Source organism: Microtus oregoni, unplaced genomic scaffold (assembly GCF_018167655.1).
Source record: "Microtus oregoni isolate MIOR12 unplaced genomic scaffold, Mior012 000000F_ref0000247, whole genome shotgun sequence".
In the NCBI taxonomy this organism is placed as follows: domain Eukaryota; kingdom Metazoa; phylum Chordata; class Mammalia; order Rodentia; family Cricetidae; genus Microtus; species Microtus oregoni.
The window spans coordinates 47,664,196-47,683,080 of record NW_024543059.1 but is presented as its reverse complement, the minus strand read 5'-3'; the positions used below and the strand labels follow the sequence as shown (position 1 = coordinate 47,683,080).

The following is an 18,885-nucleotide window of genomic DNA, read 5'->3' as shown; positions in this document are numbered from 1 at the left end:
TATCGTCTTCATTCAGAATTTGGCTGGGATTTCTATAGAAACTTCAGAGCTTTAGGTTATCCTTGCTGATTCACAAGCTTCCCTGAAGTTTGAACACTATAAATTTAGTCTATTACACATAAACTGTATAATCCATGCAGGACAAGTGCAAGATGTCCTGGTTTAATCCTCAGTACTGGGAAAAAATAGATATCACATAATCTATCTATATAGGATTCTTATGTTTTGTTAACCAAATACTAACTAGACTTAAATAATTTCTATGGGAAATTATAATTTTCTATGGAAAATTTAGATGATACTCTGTTGTGATATATGATATAAATACAATGATATAGAGAAAATAGATAAATAAATGTAGCCATGTAGTATTGCTGAGACCTGACCGCAGACAAATTTTAACATGTAGCCTCAAGCAGAAATCTAATCATTGACTTTATAGATGGTGTTATACTTTAATAGACTTAGAAGAATGTATTAAGGGCATGAGATAGTAACTTTTACTTTAACACAAGTATAACTTAAGTGTTTCTTTCAGAAAATGAACTGAGTTTAGGGTCACATGCTTGTAATCCTAGCCTTTGAAAATAGGAGACAAAGGGCAGGAACTCAAGATTGCAGTATATAACAAAATGGAGGTCAGTCTGGACCACAGGAGACTTTGTCACACAGAAAGAAAAGAAGAATAAAGTAAGGAAGGAAGGAAGGAAGAAAGGAAAAGAAAAGAAACTAATTAAGCTGAGAGAGTCCCTTCCATCCCTCTTTTTACTAAAGTGTTGGATACTATCGTTGAAAAAAATATTACTTGTCAGGGTAGGGGCATGGAGATTAGGAAAATAGTAAAGGATATGAAGATGTGAGTGAAATTAATAAAAAAGAAAACATAGGACAGTATCTGGAGGGAGCTCCAGTGAATACTGAAATCTGCTCAAATATAGTTTCTAATTGCTTAAAATACCCCTGACCCCAAAAGGTAGGAATAAGATAAAAACAAACAAACAAACAAAATGCATTAACATGATACAAGAAAATGAACATACCAATTGAAGGTAAACATTTTGTTTCTGAGATAGGGTAAGTAATGCTCAAACTTTAAACTAAACAATTTGTAGACAAACCATTCCTTGGGTGGAATCCATTATTATCTCCTTAAAAGAGCAGGAACTTAGTTGGATCCTTAGACTTTTGTTTGAGGCAGAAACAGACCTACCTCTCTATTCCTGAAATATAAGGTCTGGATATTAGCCATACCTGTTGGCAATAACCTTGAGAGAGCAGAACTCTCTGATCTAAATCTAGGTTGAACCTTTGTTTCAGGTGAAAAACAACTTTGAAGGAAGAGAGGTAAGTTCCAACTCTCTGACCTTTTGTCAAGTTGGAAATAGGCTCACATTTTTGGGTCTCCACACTGTAGTCTTATTTCACTTGGTGGTTCACCCTGTGTTGGGAGCCACCGTTTTGCTGTGACTTCTGTCACCATGCTAGCTGTGGCCAGGTTGTAAGTTCCAGGGTAAGGGCTTGAAGATTAAAAAATTATGTAGGAGTAAAAGAGATAAGAAAGCAACACAGAGACAGAGGATAGTATCAGGAGGGCAATACAAGGAATCATGAATACTGACTTCTTGTTCTGAATTCTGAGTTCTAAATTTGCTCTTATTGAATTTTCCATATACTTTTATACCTCAATATAAAAGAGGGGAAGAAGGCAAAAGACCGCTTTAACATGATATGAAGGACAACTACAACAGTTGTTTGCTTCAATACCTTGAGGCATCAAGCCATTAATTCTTGAGAAATGCATTTGATGTTTGGGGCAGTGAAAACACCCTAGACCAGGAATCCTGCAGGCAGTCACTCATTAAGTCAAACCTCATATTTCAAAAGAAGGAGCAAAACTATGTTTGTCTTCCCTGACTTTTGTTCAGGGTGGAGTGGATCTACCTCCATAGGCCAAGTGTGTGAGTGAGAGAGAGAACACTGTGCCCACAGCGGGTATGTGTGAAGTGTGTGTGTGAGAGAGAACACTGTGCCCACAGCGGGTATGTGTGAAGTGTGTGTGTGAGAGAGAACACTGTGCCCACAGCGGGTATGTGTGAAGTGTGTGTGTGAGAGAGAACACTGTGCCTACAGTGGGTATGTGTGAAGTGAGAGAGAGAGAGAGAGAACACTGTGCCCACAGCGGGTATGTAATTCATCAACCTCATTTATTAACAGACAACAAATGCTATCTTGGCAGCAAGTGAGATCATCGTCCCTGGGAGATAGGCCATACAGTTGACAGGCAAAAGGGCTAGGCAGGGTTAGAGGGAGCACTGTGTCTGAGCTGGGCACACCAAAGTTGTGTCCACATCTCAGAGAGTCAGGGGGCCCTGGGCACAGCATCCAAACTGCTGGAAGACGGGCTTCTGAGTTGGCTTGGCCAGCTGAAGCCCACTGAGGGCTCTCACAGATGTTCCCCCTGGGTTTCCACACACCTGTCTTCTGCTTTCTGTGGCACTGGCTTGATGTGCGTCACTAGAGACTAAAAACATATAACATGGCCACTTCAGAAGCCTTATGCCTGTACTTTCTGTCCAGTGCTGTGGCAGCCAAGGTAACCTGTTGGGATGACAGTGGGCTTTGGTGCCTCAGGATTTTTGGAGACAATGGAGTCACCTTGAAGGCTGAAACTGGAGAAAATTTCACTGTCACTTTTTGTCAACAGGTTTAGCAGTTGAAGGGGGATGTCATCTGTGGGGTTCTTTCTTGGGAATGGAACCTGGCCACCTTTGTCCTGGCCTCTGAGTGTGAATCTACTTAGCACGTATGCAGGCCACTGCCTGACCTTGTTGGATCCCATTTCTGTCCTTTTGGAGGATGAAGGTTTTTTAAAGACCTCACAGATGACCTGGTCATCCTGGTTCCACCAGTGCTGCAGCGGATACACAGGGATGGGCAGCAGAGCCAGGACACTGAGGAAGGTGACCCATCTCAGAACTATCTTCTGGTAAGGCTGCTTCACTTCCTGGCTCTGGACACAGGGACAGTGGACCACAGGGGGAAGGGCTCAGTCTGGGTGCAGTGTCCCCAGGGCAGGAGATACAGGTGAAGACTCAGTCTGAATACTCTGGGCCCAGGGTTCCCCAAGTCCTGGGGGTAGGAGATGCAGGATGGGGGGCTGAGTCTATGTGCTTGGGGTTTGGGGTCTCCAGGTCCCTAAGTGTAAGAGCCACAGGGTGGGGTGCCAGGTCCCCAGGGCGTACCATGCTGTCATTCCAGGAGATGTAGTAGAGGGGTTTCCTGTGGTAGAGATTCAGGAAGTAGATGGCGAGCAGCACCAGCAGAGCGGGCAGGGTCACGTAAGTCCACAAGAAGGTGAAGGGTGCCCACACCAGGCAGCCCAGCTGGTAGAACATCTCAGCCCTGAACCTGGATGAAGGAGGCAGCCATCAAGCTGTAAGGCTTGGGCATACCTGGGCATAGGTAGACCTTCCATCTCCAACTCTTGGAAACTCCTGATGCTTAGTGTGGGGGACCAGGCCTCCCTGGCTCTTGACCATGTTTTGTTACCCCTTGAGAATCGTTCAGTCCACAGATGGTACCACCACGGCTCTTGCCCTGCAGCACACTTAGGAATGCATTTTCTAGGAGGATCTGCCCACTCTCTGAGGACCTTGACTCCCATGCAGTGCCTCTACCCCCTGAAGGCCTAGAATAGATTGAATAGCTAAGCCCCCTCCCGCCCCCCTGCCAGGGATCAAAAGCCAGAGAAAGGTTCTGGAGCACCACAATAATGACAAGGACCGTAGGGACCAGGTGGTAGAGGACAAGGCTGCCCAGAAGTCCTTCTAAACAGACAGTCACTAAGGGTGGAAGTGAATGGGGTACACTGGGGGTTGTGAGCTGGGGGTCCATGTGACTCCAGGATGCTTCGGGTGAGGTGAGAGGAAGATTACAAGGTAGGGGCTTTTGTACCTGGTATCAGCTTGGGATACTTCTCGAAGGTTGGGATGTTTTTCTGCAGAGGAAGCATAATACTCTCCAGGAGCATTGTCAGTGTGACCAGACCCATGATGACAGGGGCAATGAAAAAGATGATGGCCCAGAAAGAGGAGCCAGGAAACAGCTAGATGACTTGAGAGAAGGCCACGTATACCAGGCCAGGGCCCTCCATGAACTGTGGGGAGAAGAGCTCTAAGGCAGGGCAGGATTTGGATGGATGGGGTTGGGAGAGTATTTCATTAGTCATGTCTGCCACTCAGCGTGGAAATCGAGGAGGTTAAAGTGTTCAAAGTTGTCCCTCCTTGGCTATGCGACCTGAGTGACATTCATTTTCTGGGTCCCTTGAAGTGAGCTACAATGTAGCTGTGGCACATAGATATGGAGGGGAGCCAAGATCAGAACTCTTGGCTGCGGGGAGGCCACTAGACCAGCCTCCTTAACACACATTTTCTTTACAAGAGTTGCTGTAGTCATGGTGTCTCTTCATAGCAATAGTAACCAAAGCTAAGACAGTGTCTAAGACATGAAGGCCCCAAAACACAACACTAGTCAAATCCTTTTCATTAGTGCCTAGTATTCCATTAGTTGGATGGTTATTTTTTATGAAATCTTATACTTAGGGTCTCAGATTGCACTTCCCTGTTTACTTACAGGTAGAAAATGGTCAGTCATCTTTTGGGTCACTGAACAAAGTCGTGACTCAGATGTCTGTCAGTGGGTGAGCAGCGGCCATTGGAATCCCTATGCAAGTGATTTAATTCTGAGAAGTACTTGTCTCCAAACACAGTGGCATGAATTTACACACCCACCAACAAAGCAAAAGGTTTCCTCTAGCTTCCCTGCACACTGGTTCTCACAGTTTCGGCCGGAACCTCTGAGCCTGTAGCTGACAGTCATCGCAGCACGTACGCAGTGTGGTCTCACAGCAGCCTTACCTTCAGCTTCTCAGGTGCAAGCTTGGTGTGGTGGCACATGCCTGTCACCTCAGCATTCAAGAGGACAAGGGGAGGTCAAAAGTTCAAGGTCATCCTTAGCTACATAGACAGATCATGGCTAGCTTTGGCAAAAGGAGACCCTGCCTTTAAAAAAACAAAAAACAGGTAGTGGTAATGCACGCCTTTAATCCCAGCACTCAGGAAGCAGAGGCAGGTGGATCTTTGAGTTCGAGGCCAACCTGGTCTACAGAGTGAGTTCCAGGACAGCCAGGGCTACAGAGAGAAACCCTGTCTCAAAAAACAAAACAAAACAACTCAAAAGAGTTAGGCCATGAGATAGTTCAGTGGACAGATCACTTGCCATTCAAACTTGGAATTTGATCTCTGAACCACACAAGAGAGAAGCAGACTCCACAGAATTGTGTTCTGACCTCCACACGCATGCCCAGACGAGCACGTGCAGGTGCATACATGCACCAAGCAGACAGACAGAAATTGCTGCTAACCCTTGACATCCTAACTGGAAGGAAAACTGTTAAGCTGCTGAATACTATAGCAATGAAACAAAAAAGCAAGAAGAGGCTTGTGGGAGGACTCGGAAGGAAGGGAGGGGGAATTATATGACAATATCTCAAAAGATAAAAGAAATAATTAAAAGTGTATAAGAAAATTGGTGTATACAAAACAAATTCCAGTTCTGTGCCCATTGTGATGGCACATATCTTTATTATCTTGTGTGTATGGTTGTTTTGTCTTCATGTATTTGTGTGTTTGTCTACCTCAGAGGCCAGAAGAGGGTGTTGGGTCCCTGGGCTGGACCTATATAGATTGTTGGAAGTCAACATATGGGTGCTGAGTACTGAACCCAGGGTTCTATGGAAGAGCAGCAAGTTTGCTTGTTTGTTTTGGTTTCTTGAGACAGGGTTTCTCTGTGTAGCCCTGGCTGTCCTGGAACTTGCTCTGTAGATCAGGTTGGCCTTGAACTCAGAGAAACAACTGCCAGGGCCTCCAGAGTGTGCCACCACCACCTGGCTGCTGTCAGTGTTCTTAACCACTGAGCAATCTCTCTAGTCCTGGCCCACACCTTTAATCCCAGCACTGGGAGGCAGAGACAGGCTCTATGAATGTAAAGCCAGCTTCGTCTACAGAGTGAAGTACAGGCCAGCAATGGATAGACAGTGAGACCTTGTCTCAAACAACAAAAACAAAACAAAACAACAAAAAAGAAACAAATACACCCCAGTATCTGTCTACATCTAGAAAAAAAAAAGCAGAGTGACTGGGCAAAGCACAAACACTTGGTGCTTCCCAACTCAAACACAACCCATGCCAACAGCCGCCTCCCACATCGTGGCAGCTGTGACATCATGGCAAGCTGTGACAGCAGCCTTGTGGGTAAAATAAGCAACTTGAAAATGATCCTTAGCTTCATCTGCAATTTCTGGAACTGTCCTTTTCCATTAGGCAGTGGTTGTTTACTCTGAGGATGTGGTGAAGTGGGGTTCAACGGAAGGGTTTGACCGACAGGACTGTGGTGCTGAAGGAGAGCTGAGGAGGGAAAGCTTCTGCTAGCATTAACAGGTTGTGCCACTCACTTCTCAACACAGCTGAGCCTGCTGGTTATGGTCCAGAAGCCCAGCACCAGAAAGATGATGGCTGTGCTCAACAACAACGTCACCAGGTTGGCCATGGTCATAAAGGAGGCCAACTTGATGTGGTTGTTACCTCTAGTCTAGTAGGAAGAGAAAGTGATGATGGTGCCCATGCCAAGGCCGAGGGAGTAGAGCACATGGCCTCCAGCCTGATACCATGTGTCTAGTGATGACAAGATAGAGAGCTGTGGAGGAGAGGGTTCCCAGGTGAGGTGAGGCCAACAGAGCAACGAACCTGGGAGGCCTGGGGAGTGAGGTAGAGAGGGACTCACCTCTATGGTCACCAGGTGCCTGAGGCTAGCCATCGCTCCTCGCAGGAAGAGACTGCGGATGAAGAAGCAGCAGAGGAGGATATAGGGGAAGAATATGGAGAAAATCAGCATCTAGGCAGGTAGGTTACAAGAAGTAGGAGAAGGAAGATAGAGAAAACATTAGTAAGGTTGAGGGTTGGCAGGACACCATGAGGAGGGGGGAGGTACTGAGGGGGGGCTGGAGAGTGAATGGGTCAGTGGGAGATGAACAAGGAGTGCAGTTCCTAAGGAAAGACACCAAAGGTTGACCTCTGGCCTCCGCAGGCTTGTGCAGACCCCACTGCACACAAAAATGGTTACGTATGACAGGAGCATCACAGCACCCACCCCAATGTCACCCACACTCCCAAACCACCCAGAATCATGTTCCTGGATCCAGTCTCTTATGTTTCTGCTCTGCTTTTTTACCTCTGCATCGTAGCATGCAGTCCAGGCCCTGCTAATTCCACTCCTTCTCGCTGTCCACCTTATTCCTGAGACAGGTCTCACTGCCCTGGAGCACGCTGATTAGACTAGGACCCTGGATCCTCCTGTCCCCACCACCCCAGTTCTGGGTTCCAAGGATCCCTTTCTGTCTGATCTTACACATGGGTGCTGGAGACCAAACTCGGGCCCTCGAGCTTCTGTGTCTTTTGTTTGTTGTAGAAGGAGCTGCAGGCCAGCTCCTGGCCACCTGGCTAGCTTATGCCCCAAAATAACAACACACAGATTGTATTCTTTTTAAACACTGCCTGGCCCATTAGTTTCAGCCTCTTATTTGCTAACTCTCACATCTTGATTACCCCATTTCTAATAATCTGTGTAGCACCACGATGTGGTGGCTTACCAGGGAAGATTCAGCATGTCTGACCTGGTGATTGGCTCCATAGCATCTGACCTCACTTCCCTTCTTCCCAGCATTCTATTTTGTCTATTCCACCCACCTATGTATGTTCTGACCTATCAGGCCAAGCAGTTTCTTTATTAATTAACCAATGAAAGCAACAGATAGACATATGACCATCCTCCACCATTTCCCCTTTTTCTGTTTAAACAAAAAGGAAATGTTTTCACTTTAACATAGTAAAATTACATATAACAAAAGTTATCAAGACAGAATTACAGTTACAATATTTATATCTATAACTAATCATTCTTAAACTCCATCAAAGACTCCAGAATGATATAATATTACCTAAGCAAACAAGAAGTAAGAAACTCTAGAAATAACAGAGACATCTCGCTGCCTGCACAGTCACCCAAAGTTCCTCTGTACTGTTGGGGCATCAGTCTTCAATCTTCAGGCCCATAGTATCCAGCAGACTTTTCTATGAAGCAGGAAATTTCAAAGACAGTTCAGTCACTATCTGCTGTGTCCTGCAGAATGTCTTGTAGACTCTTTCATGAAGCAGGAACCCTGAAAGACCATGTCACCTTTAGGCAAGTTCAGCAGTCTTCTCTCCACGGGTTCTCTGTGTACAGTTTATGCAACAGTCCAGGCAAAAGCAGTTTCTTGCCCAAATGGCTACCAAACTCCATAAGGAGCCTCTTCGATGCCCATCTTCCTCTTGAAGTAGATTGGTGCTGTCATGAGCAGATGTGTCTCACTGTCATGAACAATCCTAAGTTATTAAGACATTTAAAATGCCATATTCTGTAGTCTTTGAAAGATATGAAGAATGCCTATTTAACTGAAATATATCTCTGTATATCTAGAAAATCTAACTAACATGACTACAAGCTTGATTATTGATGATTATCCATTAACAGCCTATATACGTTACATTTTTAAATGAACTACACAATCATAATACCTTAATCAAGATCAGAAATACATATACATATAACAAAATTGACCTTAAAATCCATACCAATGCAAATTATTCATATCTCTATCATATCCCCCTTTAAATGTAAAAGAACATTTATAAAAAATATTTGGGAATATGGACATAGTTATTTCTCTACAAACTGCTTCATGCTGAATGGGGGTGCCATTATCAGGTCTTTCATAGTATAACCTGTGTGCTAGATTCATCTCAGTCATCAGTTGAGCAAAGTAATTTCATGAGGGTGTTCACAGCAACCTTTCAGGAGGACATGGTCATTCATACCGTATTGGGATAGAAGCAATCCACAGGGTCACATCGTCTGTGAAAACAAAAGAAGAATCTCTTTTCCAAAGTATCATATCCTTAGATCCAAATTTTGAAGTCAAGGTATTTTCAAAATATCTATCTTGGGTTAGTTCAGCAGCATTTATAAACAAATATCTTTTAGCAGCTGTTGCTTCTTCCTCAGCATTTAAACAATTCAAAGAGAGCATAATAGCATACAGTATCAAGATTCTCTGTGTATTTTCCATCTTTATGTGGCTTTACTTTAACTTCTATTTCTTTTATTTTTACTTTTACTTTTTGAGACAAGTTCCCTGCATATCTTTGTCCTGGAATAACTCTGTAGACCAGGCTGTCCTTGAACTCACAGAGATCCATCAGTCTCCGCCTCCCAGGCATTGGTGTTAAAGGTGTGCGCTACTATAATTTGAAGTCACAGAGGTCATTCTACCTCTACCCCTTGAAGTCACAGAGGTCAATTTACCTCTGCCTGCCAAGTGTTGGGATTAAAGGTGTGTACCACCACACCCAACTACTCTCTCTCTCTCTCTCTTTTTAAGAACTTTAACCTTTAGCCTACATATATTTTTAACACACTTTCTGTTTTGTGGAGTGGCATGCTGTGTTTCCACTCAGCTCCCACATGGCTAGTTTAGCCCCGGATATATACACAAATTGTATTCTTTTAAATACTGCTTGGCCCATTAGTTCTAGCCTCTTATTGGCTAATTCTCTCATCTTGATTAACCCATTTCTAATAATCTGTGTAGCACCATGAGGTGGTAGCTTACCAGGAAGATCTTAACCTGCATCTCTCTCGGAGAGGAGAGTCATGGCGACTGCCTAAATCGGCTTTCTTTCTCCCAGAATTCTGTTCTGTCTACTCCACCCACCTAAGGGCTTGTCTATCAAGGGCCAAGCAGTTTCTTTATTAATTAACCAATGAAAGCAACAGATGGATGACAGTCCCACACCATTTCCCCCTTTTCTATTTAAACAAAAAAGAAGGCTTTAATTTTAACATAAGTAAAATTACATATGACAAAAGATATCAAGAATTAAAGCTACAATATCTATATCTATTTTATATTTTATCATAACTAAGGAAAACTATAACTATAATTAATCATTCTTCAACTCCATCAACGACTCTAGAAGGATATAATATTACATAAGCAAACAAGAAGTCCAAACTCTAGAAATGACAGATACATCTTGCTGCCTGCACAGTCAACCAAAGTTCTTTTGTACCATTGGTGCATCCATCTTCAGTCTATAGGCTGATAGTATCCAGCAAACATTTCCACGAAGCAGGAAATTTCAAAGACAGTTCAGACACTATCTGCTGTGTCTTGCAGAATGTCTTGTAGACTCTTTCATGAAGCAGGAACCCTGAAAAACCATGTCACCTTTAGGCAAGTTCAGCAGTCTTCTCTCCACGGGGTTCTCTGTGTCCAGTTTGTGCAACAGTCCAAGCAAAAGCAGTTTCTTGCTCAAATGGCTATCAAACTCCATAAGGAACCGCTTCGATGACCATCTTCTTCTTGAGGTAGATTGGTGCTGCCAGGAGCAGACATGTCTCATTGTCATAAAAAGCCCTAAGTTATTAAAACATTAAATGCCATGTTCTGTAGTCTTTGAAAGATACGAAGAATGCCTATCTAACTGAAATATATCTCTATATATCTCGAAAATCTAACTAACATGACTACAAGCTTGACTATTATAAATGATTATCCAGTAACAACCTGTATTTTCTAATTATACACTACATTTTTAAATGAACTACACAATCTCATACCTTAGTCAAGAACAGAAATACATATACATATAACAAAATTGACCTTAAAATACATACCAAAGCAAATTATTATAGAATTATTCATACCTATGTCATATTCCCCCTTTAAATGTAAAATAACGTTTATAAATAATATTTGGGAATATGGGCATAGTTATTTTTCTCCAAACTTCTTCCTGCTGTACAGGGGGGCTGTTATTTAGGTCTTTCATAGTGTAACCTGTGTGGCAGGTTCATCTCAGTCGGCAGTTAAGTGAAGTAATTTTTAGAGGGTGTTCACAGCAACCTTTTAGGAGGGCGTGATCTATCATACCATGTTGGGATAGAAGAAATCCACAGGGTCTTGTTCTCTGTGAAAACAAAAGAAGACCTCTCCAAAGCAACATATCCTTAGACTCAAATTCTGAAATCATTACACCCTTATGATATCCATTTGGCAGCACGTGGCGTTGCCCATACCTGTGCCACCAGAATGGAGGAGGTGAAGCCAGAGCCTATGCTGTGAGGTTAAGAAGAGGTGTCGAGACCCCCCCCCCCAGGGAGGAGTGTGAGGGCTGAGGGGCTCCCAGCTGCCTGAGCAAGATCCCATCCCTCCGCAGGCAGCTTTCTGCTGATGTACCTCATCCTGCTGCTGCTGGTGGGGATCCCCCTGTTGTACATGGAGATGATCATTGGACAGTGGCTACGGAAGGACAACATCCAGGCCTGGAAGCAGCTGGCCCCCTGGCTAAGCGGTTTGGGCTACTCCAGCACACTGCAGAAATGGTTTTTTTCCTTGTGCTCCATCTGTGTCCCTGTGAGTGTCTGGATGCCTCATACCAGTTCTTGGCACCGTTCCTACAAACAGAGACTCTGCTCGGACTAGGGGTTCGGTGTGATGGGGCCTTTTCCCATTAGTCTTCTAACTGTGACCTGACATAAAGAATTTATTTTGTTCACGGTTTGAGGGTATACAGTGTGGTGAGGAACACATGGCTGGGACTATGAGCATCCTCTGGTCCCCACAGAACAGGAGGCAGAGGAGCTGTGGTTCTCTCATGGTGTTCTCATCCCTCTTTTATTCCATCTGAGCCACAGGGATGTTGGCAGATCCCAGGCTTTCTCTGGCTAGGAAGTGCCTCTGGGCCTCTTCTGTAGGCTGAGTGCAGCCAGCATCCTCTTGGGGACAGAGCAGGAGCCATCCAGCAAGTTTTGAGAAGAGAGAGTGCTACTTGCTGGTGAGGTTTCCCGTGGCTGATTTTTTTTTTTAAATTGTGTGTGTGGAGGGGTGCACATGAGTATAGGTACCTGTGGAGGTCAGATCTCCTGGAATTGAAGCTACAGTCTGCTGCGAGTGTCTGTGCCTGCTGTAGATACTGTGAACATTCAAAAGATACCATGATTTTAGCTGATTTTAGCATGATTTTATGCCCAGCACACCAGAACTCCTGAGGCTGACAGAAGGTTCAAGAGTTCAAGGCTAATTTGGGCTACGCAGTGAGACTTAGTCTCAAGAGTACAAAACAAAACAAAAAGACCCCACTGCCAAATCTTTCATGTTAAACGTTTGCTCCCTTTAGCTTTTGGAAGTGGAGGCAGCTAAACTTATAAACTTATATCACATAGCTTTTATTCTGTAACACTGAGAACAGGGAATCATTTGTTATAGTATATTATAGGTGATTATTATCATACACAAGACTATGTATTAACATCTCATGTGTACTATACGAGTTTCTCATCAATTCTTCATATTTTCTTCTATTAGCACGTGTAATTTCCTATGATGCATTCATTTATTATTTTGAGACAGTGTCTCTCTATGTACCTCTGACTGTCCCAGAACTTGGCTATATAGAGTAGGCTGGCCTCGAACTCCCAGCAATCTGCCTGCCTCTGCCTCCCGAATGCTGGGATTAAAAGAGTGAGTCTAATTCTTTATTTTTTATTGAGAAAAGGAAAAAATAGTTTCCCCTCCTCCCAGCCTCCCATTTCCCTCCCCCTCCTCCTACCCTTCTCTCCTCTCCCCCCACTCCTCTCCCCATCCCTCTCCAGTTCAAAGAGCAGTCAGGGTTCCCTGCCTTGTGGAAAGTCCAAGGTCCTCCCCGCTCCGTCCATGTCTAGGAAGGTGAACATCCAAACTGGCTAGGCTCCCACAAAGCCAGAACATGAAGTAGGATCAAAACCCCTTGTCATTGTCCTTGGCTTCTCATCATCCCTCATTGTTCGCCACGAATTTTGCATGCAAATGGATGGAAATAGAAAACACTATCCTGAGTGAGGTAACCCAGACCCAAAAAGATGAACATGGAATGTACTCACTCATAATTGGTTTCTAGCCATAAATAAGGGTCACAGAGTCTACAATTGTTGAACCTAAAGAAGCTAAATAAGAAGGTGAACCCAAGGAAAAACATATAGTTATCCTCTTGCCTATGAACCTTCATCTGGTGATGGATGGAGATAGAGACAGAGACCCACACTGGAGCACTGGACTGAGCTCCCAAGGTCCCAATGAGGAGCAGAAGGAGGGAGAAGATGAGCAAGGAAGTCGGGACCACGAGGGGTGCACCCACCCACTGAGACAGTGGGGCTGATCTATTGGGAGCTCACCAAGGCCAGCTGGACTATGACTGAAAAAGCATGGGATAAAACCGGACTCTCTGAGTCTAATTCTTATGAGATAGGGTCTCATTGTGTAGCTTTAGCTATCCCAGAGCTCCCTATGTAGATCCAGCTGGCCTCGAACTCAGAAATCCTCCTGCCTCTGCAACTGCAGTATTGGGATTAAAGGAGTGTGCAGTCAGGCCCAACCTAAAAATGTGTTTTTTAAGGGTTACTCACAATCTAGGGTCCGTTTGCGAGTCTTTGGAGACAGCCCCGCCGACAGCTTCCTTTTAGCGGTCCGGTCCAGTCGGTCCCCTTGGCGGACAGGAAGAATGCCTCCAGCGCTGCGGCCGGGCTCCCAAGGGGAAGGCCGGCGTCTGAGCAGGGCACGCGACCCGTGGACGTCAGCGGAGATGGCCGCGAGACCCAGGGCGCCACAGCCCGGTGACCTGCAGCTCGCGCAGGGAGCCCTTACTTTTCTCTGGCCATCGCTGGCCCGAGAAGACCCCGGGTGCCAGGGAACTCTGCCTCGGTGTGGGCGGAGCTAAGTCACTGGTTGCCGGATTTCATGGTGTTGGCTCATGGTGCCACTTGCCAGGAGGATTAGATCGTGGGCTGCGTGATGTCACAAGTTGCCAGTTAGATTTCACACAAGCACATGAAGGAGGGAAAAAGATGCCAGGAAAACTGCCGAGGGTGGAGGGTCACATACTTATTATCACAGCGCTTTAGAGGTAAAGGTCTGGGACTTCCAGGCTCGGAAGGAAAGAAGGAAGGAGGGAAGGAAGGAGACAGATGAGAGAGAGAGAGAGAGAGAGAAAGAGAGAGAGAGAGAGAGAGAGAGAGGTGGGGGAGAAGATAGAAAAAAGATTTATGATGTTAATGAGCTAGAACATGTGGTCCAAATCCTATTTTTGAACTTACTTGAGAAAATGTGAGATTTTTTAAAAATAAAAATAAAAACAGGGTCTCCAAATTTAGAATTGTAAAAACATCTCATGAAATTCAAGATGAACAATTCAGTACCCCTTCTCCCGCCCCCCCCCCCCAAAAAAAAAGTAGTAATGCTGGCAAATGCACTGTTAAAAGGGAGCCAAGGATCTAGGGGTCAGGGTTCAGAGGATGAACAGAGGATGAATAGACCTAAGAGGAGCAGGGGCCACGGGGGCTGAGAGAGGGGCTCTACTCAGGCTTCTTATAATAGCTACTCCACGCTGCTCCAAGTGAGGTCCCCCAACCTTCAGCATCACCTGCTAAGGGAGATTGAGAGGTCTAAATTTTCCCAGTAGTGCACGCTGGGAAACACTTTGGAGGCAGAGGCAGGCAGATCTCTGTGAGTTTGAGGCCAGCCTGGTCTACAAAGTGAGTTCCAGGACAGCTACAGCTACAAGGAACCCTGTCTCGAAACAGAAACAATGCAAAACAAAACTGTGTGTGTGTGTGTGTGTGTGTGTATGTGTGTGTGTGTGTGTGTGTGTGTGTGTGTGTGTGTGTGTGTATGTGTGTATTTGTGCCCACACTAGGATCCGGTCACAGCAGGAAATACGGAGGTCAGAGGACAACTTGCTGGGTCAGAGCTCTTAGCTTCTACATCTCGTTCCCTGGAAACTCAGGTTGGCAGGTTGGTGGCACGTGTCTCTGCCTGCTCAGCCGTCTCACCTGCCTCTTAATTCATCTTCTCTGCTGTGTCTGGCCTCTCAAAAGCTGCAGAGCGGGCGTCTGTGAGTTCATCACTGACGGACGGTGTGCATGAAGTAGGCAGGGACAAAAGAGCAGTAATGAGGGGCAGGAGCCGTGTATTCGCATAGTGGGTTAGTTGGAAAATCTCATTTGATGCTCCAGTGTGGGACTCTGTCTCTGTCTCCTTTCATCGCCTGATGAAGGTTAATATCCAGGAGGATGACTATATGTTTTTTTTGGGGGGGGGTTCACCTTCTTATTTAGCTTCTCTAGGATCACGAATTATAGGCTCAATGTCCTTTATTTATGGCTAGAAACCAAATATGAGTGAGTACATCCCATGTTCCTCTTTTTGGGTCTGCCTTACCTCACTCAGGATAGTGTTATCTATTTCCGTCCATTTGTATGCAAAATTCAAGAAGTCATTGTTTTTTACTGCTGAGTAGTACTCTAATATGTATACATTCCATTCTTCCATTGATGTCTGTAGCCTGTAAGAAGGGATTAAGAAAGAAATTCACTCAAGGAATAGAATAGTAGACAGCTCCCCTGTGGTTTGACAAATTTGTTTGTCTTTATCTCTTTCCAAAGGTGTCTAAGCACTGATAGAAAAGAAAACCTGGTTTGTTCTCTTTCACCGGATTTGCTGCAGCAAATTTGTGTTTAATCTCAGGAACTTAGTGTTAATAGACTCAGCACTATGAAAGGAAAGTCCAGAAGGATAACTCTGATCATGTTTTCCCTTTTCTTGAGATCTAGAAGGTACAGAACAGGTACAGCAGACAGCTAGCTTCGGTCCTCAGTTGTGTGAGTATTATTCTAGGCAATACTATGTCAGTTCTTCAGTCTCTCTTTGAAAAGGCAAAGCTATACAGAGAAACCTTGTATTCAAAAATAAAATAAAATAAAATAAAGAATGACCCTGAATGTTGGACTCCCAGTTGGTGGACCATTTAGGAAAGATTAGGATATGGTTTTGGAGCTGTGTCATTCCTTCTTTTTGGAGGAGAAGTAGGTTTGAGATTTCAAAGCTTACTCCAGGCTAAGTCTTGATTTCTTTATTTTCCCCCTGCCTTCAAATTAAGATTAAGTTCTCAGGAACTGACTGGGGACCTTGGCTTGGGCATCTGGGAGCCACTCTAGGTTCAAGTCTCTTGCCAACTCTAAGGTGGCTCCCTTAACTAAGAATTGTGCTTCCTTACCACCATCCCACCCCTCCCGCAAGATCTCAATTTTCTCCCCGGCCATTTTGTCTACTTCCCATAGCCAAGAGGACAACTATATGTTTTTCCTTTGGTTCACCTTCTTACTTAGCTTCTTTGGGATCACCAATTGTAGACTCTGTGACCCTTGTTTATGGCTAGAAACCAATTATGAGTGAGTACATCCCATATTCATCTTTTTGGGTCTGGGTTACCTCACTCAGGATAGTGTTTTCTATTTCCATCCGTTTGCGTGCAAAATTTGAGAAGTCATTGTTTTTTACCGCAGCGTAGTACTCTAGTGTGTATATATTCCATACTTTCTTCATCCATTCTTCCTTTGAAGGGCATCTAGGTTGTTTCCAGGTTCTGGCTATTACAAATAATACTGCTATGAACATAGTTGAACAAATGCTCTTGTCATATGATAGGGCATCTCTTGGGTATATTCCCAGGAGTGGTATTGCTGGGTCCAGGGGTAGGTTGATCCCGAATTTCCTGAGAAACCGAAACACCGATTTCCAAAGTGGTTGCACAAGATTACATTTCCACCAGCAATGGATGAGGGTACCCCTTCCTCCACAGCCTCTCCAACAAAGGCTATCATTGGAGCAGCTGAGGATAGGGAACCTGAAATGACCCTATCCTATAGCAATACTGACGAATATCTTGCATATCATCATAGAACCTTCATCTGGTGATGGATGGAGATAGAGACAGAGACTCACACTGGAGCACTGGACTGAGCTCCAAAGGTCCCAATGAGGAGCAGAAGGAGGGAGAACATGAGCAAAGAAGTCGGGACCACGAGGGGTCCACCCACCCACTGAGACAGTGGAGCTGATCTATTGGGAGCTCACCAAGGCCAGCTGGACTGTGACTGAAAAAGCATGGGATAAAACTGGACTGTCTGAGCATGGCGAACAATGAGGGCTGATGAGAAGCCAAGGACAATGGCACGGGGTTTTGAACCTACATAATGTGCTGGCTTTGTGGGAGCCTAGCCAGTTTGGATGTTCACCTTCCTAGAAATGGATGGAGAGGGGAGGACCTAGGACTTACCACAGGGCAGGGAACCCTGACTGCTCTTTGGACTGGAGAGGGATGGGGAGAGGAGTGGGGGGAGGGGGAGAAGGGTGGGAGGAGGGGGAGAAGGGTGGGAGGAGGAGGAGGGAAATGGGAGGCTGGGAGGAGGTGGAAACTTGTTTTTTTTTTCTCCTTTTCTCAATAGAAAAAATGGAAAAAAAAAGATTAAGTTCTCAGCTACTGCTTCAGTGCGATGCCTGACTGTCACCACCATCCCTGCCATGGTAATAATAAATTCACTCTCTGAAACTATAAGAAACCCCCAGTTAAATGCTTTCTTCTATAACTTGGTTTGCTTGCTATGTAACATGTAATTATTCTGATTCACTTCAAAATTGTTTGTTGATATATAATTTTGGCTCATGTGCATTTTCTCATCTTTAAGACATACAAACTTAGTAGGGGGCAACATCATAAGAATAGTCCATGTTGCCTGGTGGTGGTGGTATATTCCTTGAATCCAAGAACTTGGGAGGCAGAGGCAGGCAGGTCTCTGTAAGTATGAGGCCAGCCTTTTCTATAAAGTGAGTTCCAGGACAGTCAGGGCTGTTACACAGAGAAATCTTGTTTCGAAAAATGTGTGTGTGTGTGTGTGTGTGTGTGTGTATTCCATGTCAATAGACTCTCATGGCCTCTGCATGTCCACATTCAATAGTCCTAAGATTATTCTACTGATATAGGTATGTCCTAATCTCATTAACTTTCTTAGAAGCACTAGTGTGGGGGTGGAAGGAATCAATAACTCACAGTATTTATAGGAGAGCCTGGATAGAATCACATTAAGGTAGCAGAGATTCATTTTGGATTCCTGTGTCAATGTTTTACATTTCTGGTTAGCTGACATCATTGCTTTGAATCATAGCTAAGACCCACCAAGAGGGCTTACTCAATGATGGCAGTAGAGAGAAGGGAAAAAGAAAGTGGAGGTCAGGAGATAGAGATACAGAGGAACTAGAAATAGAAATAGAGAAGGCTAGGAGATGGGAAAAGATGGGGTGGAGAGATGGGAAATAAGGAGTTGGGGATAAAGGGGAACGGGGTTGGGAGATAGAAATAGAGGAGGTCAATGAGTAGATTGTTTGGGAGACAGAGATGGGACTGCAGGAGTAAACTGAAATTTATAGAAATCTGTAACTATTTAAGTAGGGAATCCCTCCACAGTTGAAGGAACCCACATTTGTAGTAATAAGGACTAGTGTCACGTGGGAGACAAAGAGAAGATGCTTGTTTAATGGAGTGAAGATGAAGAAATGGCATTGTGTGCATAGGATTGAGACAGAACTTTGGAACCTGTCCAGTGGTGTACTTGGTGTAGCAGGAACAGAACAAGTATAATGGATGGTGCTTGGGAATTCTTATTAGGAACCTGTTAAATGCAGTGACACTTACTGAAAAGATTGAAAAGGTAGTGGGCATACTCATTACCATTGACTTTAACCCACCTCCTGTAATTAATCTTAGACCAATGATATGGCATATCAACCTTGAACTTTGATGATAAAAGATGCACTGTTTTAATAAACCCGAGTGATGTGTGAACCCTACTGCACTTTAT

The 18,885-nt window shown here is 44.5% G+C and overlaps 1 pseudogene; it reads right to left on the bottom strand.

The window, feature by feature from the left end:
- Positions 1 to 2,554: 2,554 nt before the first annotated feature.
- On the bottom strand, positions 2,555 to 4,228 carry LOC121464806 (annotated as a pseudogene).
- Between the last annotated feature and the right edge of the window lie 14,657 nt (positions 4,229 to 18,885).